Raw genomic sequence first — 13,312 nt, forward strand, 5'->3', positions numbered from 1 at the left:
TACCTTGGTGACTATCACTCCACTGTAAAAGTTGGGAAAGGGAGTTAATTGAAAAAGAGGATTTAAAGGAAGACTGCATTATTCTTATTGCATTAAATTTAAAATATAGTATTGATTCACTTTTATTGATTAATGGTAGATATTCCAAATATGATTTATATGAATACTTTCAATTTTCATTGCTCCTATAGTGGATTACAGAGTTAAAAATTGTTATGCGAGGGAGCAGGACAAGTTTTCAGATGCTTTTTCCATTCTTCACTGAATAAAACAATCTCGTGAGGCATATTTGGCTATCTTTATATATGATCCCTCAATGCTAATCATTGCAGGAAAGAGATGTGTTCTTACCAGTAGGATATGTAACAGGCAGAGAGGGGCTCTGCTTGCTTCCTTCACCAGAACATAGGCAACGTCCTCAACTGTTCCACGGTTCATTATGGAGGAGACTACCTCCGCTATAAACTGTAGAGCATCTTGGACATCTATTTATCTATCTATTTTACTCTGTAAAATGAAATGTGAATTTATTAAAAAGATCAGGCTTTGAAAATAACTCACTGCTAGGACAATTCTCAAAATACAACATAAAATTTTTTTAAAGATTTATTTATTTAATTGAAAGTCAGAATTACACAGAGAGAGGAGAGGCAGAGAGAAAGAGAGAGGTCTCCCATTTGAGGGTTCACTCCCCAGTTGGCCAATCCAAAGCCAGGAGCCAGGAGCTTCTTCTGGGCCTCCCATGTGGGTACAGGAGCCCAAGGACTTCGGCTATCTTCTACTACTTTCCCAGGCCATAGCAAAGAGCTGGATCAGAAGTGGAGCACCTGGGTCTTGAACTGGCACCCATATGGGATGCAAGCACTTCAGGCCAGGACATTAACCTGCTGCACCACAGCACTGGCTCCGCAACATAAAATTAAAAAAAAAAAAAAGACATGCTATTAATTTTTTATAAGGACAGTTCTTCATCTCATATATTCATGGAGGATTTTGTGTCTGGCATGACTTTGTTGATGTCAGCAGAAGCCCTGAACATGTAAGGTGTAAACACATTGAAAACTGATAATCATCAGGAAATGAACCCAAAATAGAAGTAAGAGAAAGAAGACAAGATGACACATTTGAAAATATTCATGATTTCTTAGATATTAAAGTTGTGGCAAAAATTTCAATATTAATGTGAATAAAAATAAGATCATACTAGATATGAAGTGAAGAGATAAAATTTAGATTTCATGATCAGTTACTATTTGAAACAAAAAAATGTTAGAACTACTTGATAAAAATTATTTGTGTGTTTGTAGAGCCTCACTTTCACTTTTATTTTTTTCAATATATTTCAAAATTATGAGAAATTTAATAGAGTCAATTAATTAAGAATTTCTTTCAGTTTACCTATTTGCTTATGACCATTACATATGAGGGAAACTTCATATCAGGAAAATAATACTCTGTGTTTTCTAAGATATAATTTTTTTATATTAGGTTGATTTTATTGTGAAACAGTCATTTTCTGTATCTAAGTATAAAATGCGTATTTATGAGTTTATAATCAACAATATATTTTAAGAATCTTGAAGTATACTAAATCATGTGAACCAGACTTCTTACTGCAAAAATTCAACTAGAACTATTCAGTCAAGAAAATACATGCTAAATATTCATTTTGTCCAGTGATTTCAATATAACTTTTGGTTTCATATTCTGATTTAAGCACTAATTTAATTATAGTCATAAAATAATAATACAAAAATATTTGTCATGGTGGGGGTAGGAGTTTCCAAAAATTAACAATTGCTTAATTAAGTTGGATCCCTTAAATCCTACACTTAATGACTAATGCCATTTCTGTTACCATTGGATTATGGAGAAATTGAGATTTTACAAGAGATTAAACAATCTTTCTCACTTAGGAACCTTGTAAATAGCAGAACTGGGCTGGAATTTTTTTTCTTTATATTTTTTATTTGTTTTTTATTTAGTAAATATAAATTTCCAAAGTACAGTTTATGGATTACAATGGCTTCCCCCCATAATTTCCCTCCCACTCACACCCCTCCCATCTCCTGCTCCCTCTCCCATTCCATTCACATCAAGATTCATTTTCAATTATCTTTATATACAGAAGATCGATTCAGTATATACTAAGTAAAGATTTCATCAGTTTGCACCCACACAGAAACACAAAGTGTAAAATACTGTTGTAGTACTAGTTATAGCATCACTTCACACTGGACAACACATTAAGGACAGATCCCACATGAGAAGTAAGTACACAGTGACTCCTGTTGTTGACTTAACAATTTGACATTCTCGTTTATGGCGTCAGTAATCTCCCTAGACTCTCGTCATGAGCTGCCAAGGCTATGGAAGCCTTTAGGGTTCGCCGACTTTGATCTTATTCCTACAGGGTCATAGTCAAAGTGGAAGTTCTCTCCTCCCTTCAGAGAAAGGTACCTCCTTCTTTGATGGCCCCGTTCTTTCCACTGGGATCTCACTCGCAGATATCTTTCATTTAGGTCTTCTTCTTTTTTTTTTTCCAGAGTATCTTGGCTTTCCATGCCTAGAATACTCTCATGGGCTCGTGAGCCAGATCTGAATGCCTTAAGGGCTGATTTTGAGGCCAGAGTGCTATTTAGGACATCTGCCATTCTATGAGTCTGCCGTGTATCCTGCTTCCCATGTTGGATCATTCTCTCCCTTTTTGATTCTATCAGTTAATGTTCACAGACACTAGTCTTGTTTGTGTGATCCCTTTGAGTCTTAGACCTATCAGTGTGATCAACTGTGAACTGAAATTGATCACTTGGACTAGTGAGATGGCATTGGTACATGCCACCTTGATGAGATTTTATTGGAATCCCCTGGCACGATTCTAACTCCACCATTTGGGGCAAGTCTAAGATATAATTTTAAGATATAATGTATTTTTAAGATATAATTTTTAAGATATATTTTATAAGATTTTGCAAAATTTCCTTACTCAGATCTTTCAATGATTATGATTTTTTCTTTTAAAATTAATTTAAAATTTAGCTTTTTAATGTGAACAGATTCATGTATTTCTTATATATAGATTTAAGAGCATAGCAATACTAACCACCCTAACTGCCCTCCCACTCATGCTTCCACTCTCCCTCCTCCTTAGTTTCCCACTCCAACTTTAATTTTTACAACAATCTGCTTTGCATCTATTTTATTAACTCTAAGTTAAGTAAAGAATTCAACAAATAGTAAGAAAAAAAAACACTATTCCTCCACAGTAAACAGAAGGACTGGAAACAATCATCAAATCTCAAAATGTCCATTTCATTTATATACATTATATTTAGGGTATCTATTTCTCTACATCCTCATGAGAATTTTTTGTTTGTTGATTTCTGTATGATAGTCATTCTAACTGGGGTGAGGTGAAAACTCATTGCGGTTTTGATTTGCATTTCCCTGATGGCTAGTGATCCTGAGCATTTTTTCATGTCTATTGGCCATTGAATCTCTTCTTTGTGTCTTATTGTTGAAAGTTTGCTTACAATGTGTCATGCTGAAATTCTTTTGTGGTCATGTGTGTTAAGAATCCTCTGTGCTTCAGATACTAGAATGTCCCTTTCTTTCTCCAAATTAAGGAAGTTTTCTCCTGTTATTTCACTGAATAGGCCTTCTAACCCATTATTTCTTTCTATACCTTAAGGAACTCCCAAGATCTGAATGTTGGGCCATTTGATAGTATCGCATAAATCTCATTGTGTTTAATTTTTCTAATTTCTTCTGCTTTTTTTTTTTTTTTGGTCTGACTGAGATATCAACAGTGGCATGGTCTGTCACAGTCTGCTCTCACCTTGCTCTCAAAAGCTGGCATCTCCTCCAGCTCCTGGCTGCAGGGGGTCATATGTGCTGTCCATGCTACTTGCAGCTCATTTGCACCTTCCACACTGCTTCTCAGCATCACTCTTCCTTCCATAGAATTTCCACCACAAACTTCTCTCCAACTCTCTCCAGGGAATGTGCTTCTTCCACTTTTCCCCAGTTCAAAGCAGTGTATCTTTTCCCTATTTAGCCATCTTGGAATCTCCTAAGAAAAATATTTTTAAAAGTATACGTCAAAAAGTTTATAGAAAATTTGCATAAAAAGTTGTTTGTTTCAATGCAAAATTTTTGGAAATGCATGCATAATCTTTTCATAAGTTGTATTTCCTATTAACTTTTAGAAGACCCTTCTGACGCACAGATATGAAACAATATAGTACAATAAGTTATGAAGACAGCAAAAGCATAATATTACTAGCTGTATATCTCTAATCTAAAATAAAAATATGTTTGATTAAAATTCAACTTAAATTTATGCAATATATCTAAATAAGTCTATCCTATCTTCTTTTCCAGAGAAGTAGTGAATTAACATTAACGAAATGGTCTAGATTATTATGAACTACATATGAAAGTAACATTTCCATGAAGATGTTCTAAAGATAGAAATTTATTAAGTTTTCAAAGATTTTCCATATTCATAAAACAATTTAGCAAGATTGATTATTAAAAATCCTATAAACTAAATATTCAAGGTACTTCATAATTTGATTCCATTAGATTATGGCCTTATTATATTTTACTTATCAATCTAGGAAAATGAGTAAGAAAGTTTTTATTAAATTAAAGTCTCAAAAGTTTAGGATTTTTGCATAATGATAATGTAGTAGAACTAGAAATAATCATAGGAGAGCTTTTAGAAGTAACAAAAACAATGCATAGATGATACCAGGTTCTAATAGCTATATCAGAATGTAATTAATGTTAAACATGTATATTTGATTTTCTTTCCTATGAACCTTTGAAAAAAATGTGAAGAAAACCAAACTTACAGTTCAGCTTAAAGATAATATCCAAAATAATTAGGGCTTAGGTTAATCAAAGTCACAATTCTGATTTCAAATTTTCCACTTGCCTAAAAATCTTTTGAGGGCAAAAGCTATCTCTACCTTAATTATCACATCATCAATAGTTTGCACAGTGCTCAATAAATAATGCCTAAGGAAATATACTCATCTCAATTCAAATCACATTTATTTCATATCTACACTGTGATAGTCAATAGTGATACAAAAACAGACAAAATATAGGTCTCAGTGTTTTTGCTATTGTTTTGGTCTGTTTCCACTTCTGAATAAAAACTAGATTGAGTGATTTGTAATTTTTCTACATTTCTAATTTTTCTACTACTTAAAGTACTAATATTCATCTTTAATTTTTTTCAAAGCTGTTATTATCAGTGAAAGTTCTCTGTTAAGGGTTGTGAAGGGTGGTAGTACAGGGAGGTGATCCATAAACATGCAATGGGATCAGATAGTCTTGAACCCTACCAGGAAAAGGAAATCACACAGTAACTTGAACACCAAAACTTTAACATCATGAAATATTAACTGGATGAGGAATTGGAATAAATATAGATTGGCCACTACACAATAGAATTCTAAAAAATGGTACAATCGCTGATATAAAGAGCAACCAATACCTCCTTGGGCTGGGATAGAACACCACAGGATGAGTCTTCCCTTACCTCTAGGGCCAAGACACTGACTTTGGAAAAAAAGGCATAGCCTGACTTGTTGAATGCTAGAGAATTGGCTATGGTAATCAGCTTTCAGAACTTCCTGGGGATCTGTGTGAGTGATTTTTAAGATTTATTTAGTTACTTGTAAGGCAGAGTTACAGAGACAGTTATGGAGAAAGAGAGAGAGAGAGAGAGAGAGTGAGAGAGAGAGAGAGAGAGGGAAAGGAGAAAGAGAAAATTTTACATCCAAGTTTCAGAGTCCAAATATCTGAAACCATGAGCCAGGAGCTTCTTCTGGTTCTCTTATGTGGATAACAGGGGCCAAAGCACTTAGGCCATCCTCCACAGCTTTCCTAGGTATATTATCAGGGAGCTGGAGTGGAAGTTGAACAGCACCGCTAGCCTGGGATTTGTTTTGAAATTCCTGTGGGAGCTATTCACAAGCAGGTAACACTACTAAAACACAAGTGGAGGCTGCTGGCCACCATATGTGTCTGACTGTCCTTCACTGCAGGAGTTGGGTACTTGTGCAACTTTCCATCACACAGAGTTTGCAGGAGCCAAGCAATGATGCAGCTTCCCTAGTTGTGGGGGAATCTAAGGATCCAGCACTCCATAACCAGAAAAAAAAAAAAAAAAAAAAAAAAAACTTTGTCCCGCATGGTCTTTCCATCATGCTGTACTAATGAAGCTAAATGTGCTACCAGGTGGCAAAGGGCTCATATCTGCTTTCACAGAACAAATAAAAAGATTATATTTGGATCTGAATGGCAATAAATTGATAAGTCTACTCTTTTGACTCTCAGTTCTGATATGCTCCTGGGTACTTGTATTCTTCTCTGGTTTTATTAATTTATTAGAGAGAGAGAGACATAGGGAATGATGGGGTTCACATCTGCTGGTTCACAACGGCTGGGGTTGAAGGTAAGGCCAAGGACAAGAGCTTAGGACTCAATACAGATCTCCCGCATTGGTTGCAGAAAGCCAATTACTTGAGCTATCATTGTTGTTTCCTAGGGTCTGGATTAGAAGGAAGCTGAAGTCAGGAGTCAGAGCCAGGAACGAAACTCAGGTATTCTCATAAGGAATAGCGACATCTTAATAGTCAGGCTAAATGACCATTCCTACTCCTCCCCACTATTGCATTTTAATTCGCACACAATATTTGGACAACCTTGTATATGATGTACCACTGTGTAATTATCCTCCTCCTTACAAACCAAATATTATACTCTTTTCCATAAATTCAAAACAGTCCAAAAATGCATTTTACCCCTGTAGTTGTATTAATTGCTCCTCAAATTCAGCAACAGTCCCACTGTGTAGTATTTACATAACAAATTATTCTGTTATCCAAAAACTAAGTTGTAAATTTAGCTATTGGTATCATGTATACAACATAAAAATGGGGTAAGACATTAATAAAATGATGCACAAACGTGTATACTTAAGTCAACATATTTAAATATGTATGTGTATATGTGTGCACACATATAGATAGATGATATTGAGTCCACACATATATGCTATATATATATATATATATATATATATATATATATATATGTATCTACTCAAAATATGCAAGACCTCAATGGCCCTCTCTTCTGTCATTGACTACAAAACATTAGTTAATATCTTTGGCTTTTTTCTACCACCCAGTGGGTAGTGTCTCTACCAGCAGTCAAAATATTAGTTAACCAGCATTTGAGAGCCCCAACCCTTCATTGCCAAAGACTGAGTTCTCAATTGTCCCATCTTTTTCACCCTTAGTAAGGTTCTTCCCTTATCTAAACTCTTGTAACCTCATTCATATCATGGCAAGATAAGTATCCTTAAAACTTTGTGATGTTGATTAAAACGAGTTAAAGCATGAGGAGTTCCTGGTGTATAGCAGATGTGAAAATCTTTCTGCAGGTTGCCTATTTCAAATCCTCCTCTGATGATAAAGGCAATGGGACATGGTTTAGAAGAGTTATATCTTGAGCAATATTTTCCTTTTGATTTCCAAACTAATTTTAAGTATAACTTTTATAAATATTTACATTATAACCCTTAAATTTGAAACCTCTTTGAAAAACTAGATGATCAATAGTATACTTTTTAAAGGTGGAATCTGTCCAGGATGGCATGGAAGATTTCATTTCTTTCTTTCTTTATGTTTCTGTAGAGTTTGTTATTAAAATAGACATTTTTGTCCTAGTTCTGTACCTGCAAATTTCTAAATTTATTACCTAGAACAAATCACTCTACCCCTCTATAATTCTTTATTTACTTATTCATTTATCTTCACTTTATTTGTAAGGCAGAGTGACAGAGAAACAGATTTTCCATCTGTTTGTTCATTCCTCGAATGCCCCTGATAGCACGGTCTGGGCCAGGCCAAAGCCAGAAGCCTAGAATTCCCACGTGGATGGCAGGGCCTTAAGTGCTGGTGCCACTATCTCCTTCCTCCCAGGGTGTGTATTAGCAGGAAGCAAAGGAGTCAGGGCATGGACCAATCACTCTAGTATAGAATGTGAGTGTCCCAAGTAGTGAATCAACTGCTGTGCCAAATGCCCTACCCCATCACTCTTTTCTAATCTATAACATAAAGGAATTAGAACAGATGTTATCTAAATTTTCTTCCAATTGTAACATGATTGTATTCTTTAAATTTTTTAATCCTCTCCACATATAGCTTACATGTAATAAAAGGGACAAATCTTAATTTCTTATAAAGTACACTATCACTGGACTAGAAAAATACCAATGTTAATACCACTACTTACCAAACATATAACTTTGGATGACTTGCTTACCTTTTGGGTCTCAGTTTCCTTATCTATAAAATAAAAAAGAAATAAGAATTTTTAAACATTACAGTGCAAAAGGAAGTCAACAAATTGCACATTACAAGTGTGTCTGCACTGATTCTAAGTCATATCATAATCATGTTACAATCTGGAAAGAAAAAGAAAGAATGAAGAAAGAAAGGAAGAGAGAGCAGGAGAGAGGCAGGAAAGATCAAGAGTTTCCAATTGAAGCATGACATTTCATCATTTTAGAAGGTCAAATGGGGAGACAATGATTTTTTTAAGTCAATAAAATAAGATGTTTCTATTATTGCTATCCATTGAACATATCACAAGAATACTTGGACATCATCTTTTATCTTCAATTCCAATATTTAATCATTTAATACAAGGTATAAAAAGAAAAAATAAAACACTATGTGACCTTTTTGGAAAGTTAGGGTCAGGTTATGTTTTTATTGAACCGATAATTGATTTGGATCTACTATGTGGAAAATGGGTACTGGATGTTAGAGATATTACATTGAGAATACGTGAAGTAAAGTTACTGTTTATATTTTAGCACACAGCCTTTGAAGAAAAGAAAAGCATTGATATAATTTGGTGAAGATAAAAGAGTAAAGAGAGGATGGATTTGACAAATGAAAACAAGAGAGACTACTGTGCTTTATTACTTTCTTTATATAGAACAGTAAACCCACCAAATGTGTTTATTCTATCTTTAAGTACCTATTCTGGAATTTTTTCACATGTCTAGAGCGTAAACAAGGTATTATTTTTTCTTTTTTTTTTTAACTTTTATTTAATGAATATAAATTTCCAGTGTACAGCTTATGGATTACAATGGCTTCCCCCTCCCATAACTTCCCTCCCACCCCCAACCCTCCCCTCTCCCGCTCCCTCTCCCCTTCCATTTGCATCAAGATTCATTTTCAATTCTCTTTATATACAGAAGATCAATTTAGTATAAAGATTTCAACAGTTTGCACCCACATAGAAACACAAAGTGAAACATACTGTTTGAGTACTAGTTATAGCATTAAATCACAATGTACAGCACATTAAGGACAGAGATCCCACATGAGGAGCAAGTGCACAGTGGCTCTTGTTGTTGACCCAACAAATTGACACTCTAGTTTATGGTGCCAGTAACCACCCTAGGCTGTCGTCATGAGTTGCCTAGGCTATGGAAGCCTTCCAAGTTTGCCGACTCTGATCATATTTAGACAAGGTCATAAAAGACAGAGTGAGGATAGTAACCAATGATCCTAAGAGTGGCCTTAACCAGGTCTGAACAATTATACAGCATTAAGTGGGGAAGAGGACCATCAGTACACACAGGTTGGGAGTAGAGCCATTGGTGGTAGAGTAGAGGTTATGATTACAAAGGAATGAGGCCCAAGTGCACTAGACAGGGCCTAGAACAAAGGACAGAGTCATTATTAGATGTGCTAAGAAAGGTGCTGTCTAAGCTACAAGTAATTTTTCTGATTGAGAGGCAAATAGAACCTGATAGAAGGGGCTTGATAATAATCTGTTGGGCTTTAGGCCTTGTAAGTTAAGAGGCCCAGACCTATCTATCTCTTCACATGGGGTATATCCTAAGGGAGGTGTGAACCTCCTAGGGGAAGGCACTCTGTTGACTTTCATTACTTGGCTGGCCTGGGAGGAGAGCTGGCCAGGTAAAGGCAGGTGGCATCTCTAACAAGAAATTTACAGTTCTGCCTGCAATGTTGCTGACCCTACTTGGCCATCCCCTCAGCTGCAGTGGTCACTTTGGAAGTTGGGCTGAGTGAAGGGCTTTTCAGCTTAGAGCCAATAAGATCTGTGGCTCTGACCTGGGCATCCTTCGATTCCAGGGCAGGTCCATTTCCAGTGATCCAACTCTTGGCAGAGCTGCCAGGGCTCTTCACAAGCTGACTTCTGCTGAAGCCCAGGCTTACCACATTGAAAGCCACTGCAGTGGACTGGCCTGTTGGGTCTCCTTGAGGGCAGATCACTGTACAGATCAGCCATTCATAGGCCTGCCACCCATTGCTTCTGATGCCTAGCTTTCTTTTCCTCCTGGTTTGTGTTAAAGCAGACCAGAGGATGCAAGTCAAGGGAGTGCCCGTGTCCCATCTCTAATCTTCGGTGGCCTGAACTACAAGTCTATAGTCACAGGCATGTTCTGTAGTAGTTTTTCTAAGGTAGACAATGCCCATGAGGAAAATTATATTCTCACTTTAAAACTTTCTTTCCCTTTGGTCTGAAAGGGAGGTTTTTTCTACTTACTGTTTACTTCGCTGATGGCGAAGTGAATCTAGCTATCAGATTATTATTTAAGTTCTTATTTTGGCTATGCTATGACAGAAAAATGTTAGCCATCTCTTTTATAAGGTCTAAAGATTATATTGTGCTTCCTACAGATTCCTTCATAATAGAATTAGTTTCCTACCTTGAAGAGAATAGAGAAATGAAAGAACAAGTTGGGCTTAGAATAGAGAAATGAGGGAGCAAGTCCTAGATCGCTTGCTGACAAAACAAATTCTTGAACTACAGAAATCCTTAATGGACAAGATAGAAAATCTCTCTCGTGAAAATGAAATATTAAGGAGGAATCAAAATGAAATGAAACAACTAGTAGAACATGAAACTGTGATAGTGACAAAAAACCACAATGAAATGAAGAACTCAATAGATCAAATGACAAACACATTAGAGAGCCTTAAAAACAGAATGGGCGAAGCAGAAGAGAGAATATCAGACTTAGAAGACAGAGAACAGGAAAGGAAACAGGCAAACCAAAGAAAAGAAGAAGAAATTAGAAATCTAAAAAATATTGTCGGGAATCTACAGGATACTATTAAAAAACCTAATATTCGGGTCCTAGGAGTTCCTGAAGGCATGGAGAAGAAGAAACGATTAGAAGGCATTTTCAGTGAGATACTAGCAGAAAATTTCCCAGGTTTGGAGAAGGACAGAGGCATCTTAGTACAGGAAGCTTATAGAACCCCTAATTAACATGACCAAAAGAGATCCTCACCACGACACATTGTAATCAAACTCACCACAGTGAAACATAAAGAAAAGATTCTAAAAGGTGCAAGAGAGAAACGCCAGATTACTCTTAGAGGATCTCCAATTAGACTCACAGCAGACTTCTCATCAGAAACCCTACAAGCTAGGAGAGAATGGCGAGATATAGCCCAGGTACTAAGAGAGAAAAACTGCCAGCCCAGAATATTATATCCTGCAAAGCTCTCATTTGAAAATGAAGGTGAAATTAAGACTTTTCATAGCAAACCGAAACTGAAAGAATTTGTTGCCACTCATCCTGCCCTGCAAAAGATGCTTAAAGATGTGTTACACACAGAAACTCAGAAACATGGTCACCAATATGAAAGAAGGTAAAGGAAGGAAACCTCACAGCAAAAGATCACAGGAAGCTCAATTTCTCTTTGACATAGAATTAAACTCTGATGCTCTGTTAAAGCAATGTGTTAAAGTAATCTAAAAACAAAAAGCAATTCAAATCAATTGGCAATCTACAAAAAGAGTTAAAGATTTTAAAAGCTATTATTAAAATTGCTATATTGGTCTATTATGCTATGTTATATGTGTGTACATATTGTATGTCCACATAGGAAATTTTATTAAGAGTTTTATTTTAAATGGCTTATAGATAAGATTGTCCATAAATTTAAGCTGCTAAAATCAATCAAAGATACATTTTAATTTGAGTGACCTGAATCTGTGTATCATATGTTTTAAACGTGTTGGTAGAAAGAAACTAAAAACATTTTATATGGTTGTGCTTAAGTTTACTGGTTAAACAAACTACACCATGTTAGATATTTAAGTGGTGTTTTCAAATCCATGATGCTTAAAATTTATAGAAGGCATTGGACCTTCTGGTAAATGTTTTCTTAAGTTGTTATCTAATGGTTGAAATGGTTTGCTAAGTATTCATGTGATATTGCTATTGTCAGTAAACAAGGTATTTTAAGATGCATGGGTATGAAGAAAATGATGACATGACCAGAGCAAGGAGCCACCAGGGTTGAAGTAAGGTATTTAGAGAATTTGAAGATAAAAAATAAATAAGTGAACATATCCTTTTTCAAGTCTTATTGACTTATGAACCTACTATCTTCAAGAGTCTAAAGTTTTGATTCCAACCTAGGCAAACAAAAATATAAGGGAAAAATAGATTTGCTAGTCCAAAAATAAAACAGAAGAATAGATTATGAAGCTATTGAACAAGTTATCAATCTGGAAAGGGTTTTACCCTCCTCTCACACAAGAACAAGCTGCTGTTCCTTAGTAAGGTAAGGAGAAATAACTTTTCCCACTCATCCTGGGTTCATGACTCAAGTCATTAAGATAAAAGAAAGTTAACAAAAGAAAAGCAGAGAAATGGATTTGATGTAAGTTTTACATGATATAGGAACCTTCATAAGGAAATCAAGAAATGCGGTATTCTGTATATTTTTGCTAGACTTTTGAAGAAGTGTATAGTTACAGAGCAGCGTGGCTGGATATAAAAGTATGATCTAATGGTAATAAGCTAGAAGAAACATAAAAGGCTGACAATTCAGATGCTACTATGTTCCTGCATCTAAACACAATCTTTGTTTTCCTCTGAGTATGGGGTCAGCAATACTTCTGAATGAGTTATAGACCTGCTTCAAGAGGAAAGGTCCGAGGGAAGGTAAGGGTGACCTTTGGCTCCTGTTGTTTTCTCAGACACCAATCTACCCTATTTTAGGGAAGCACGTCTGAACCGCGTCACTGCATAACAGTGTATACGAGAGCAGTGGGCCACCAACACCGTCAGAAGATACTGAGTGATGATCTATTTACTAGAAAACATACCTCATAACTCTGGTGGAGGAGAAAAGCATTCATTTTCTTCTTCTGCATTCATAAATGATTTTGTTCTGCTTTTTAAGAGGTCATAATGAATCATTTTGTTTACTGTCTTTCA

General features: G+C 35.7%; 1 long non-coding RNA gene across 1 annotated transcript; it reads right to left on the reverse strand.

Annotated features, from left to right (window-relative positions):
* Positions 1-635: 635 nt before the first annotated feature.
* On the reverse strand, positions 636-13,284 carry LOC133747934 (uncharacterized). Its single transcript, XR_009864416.1, has 4 exons — positions 13,201-13,284; positions 8,350-8,372; positions 3,839-4,072; positions 636-900 (listed from the first exon to the last, which is right to left on the reverse strand). It is a non-coding gene; the product is annotated as an uncharacterized LOC133747934 (long non-coding RNA).
* Positions 13,285-13,312: the final 28 nt, after the last annotated feature.

Source organism: Lepus europaeus, chromosome 2, assembly GCF_033115175.1.
Source record: "Lepus europaeus isolate LE1 chromosome 2, mLepTim1.pri, whole genome shotgun sequence".
Classification (NCBI taxonomy): domain Eukaryota; kingdom Metazoa; phylum Chordata; class Mammalia; order Lagomorpha; family Leporidae; genus Lepus; species Lepus europaeus.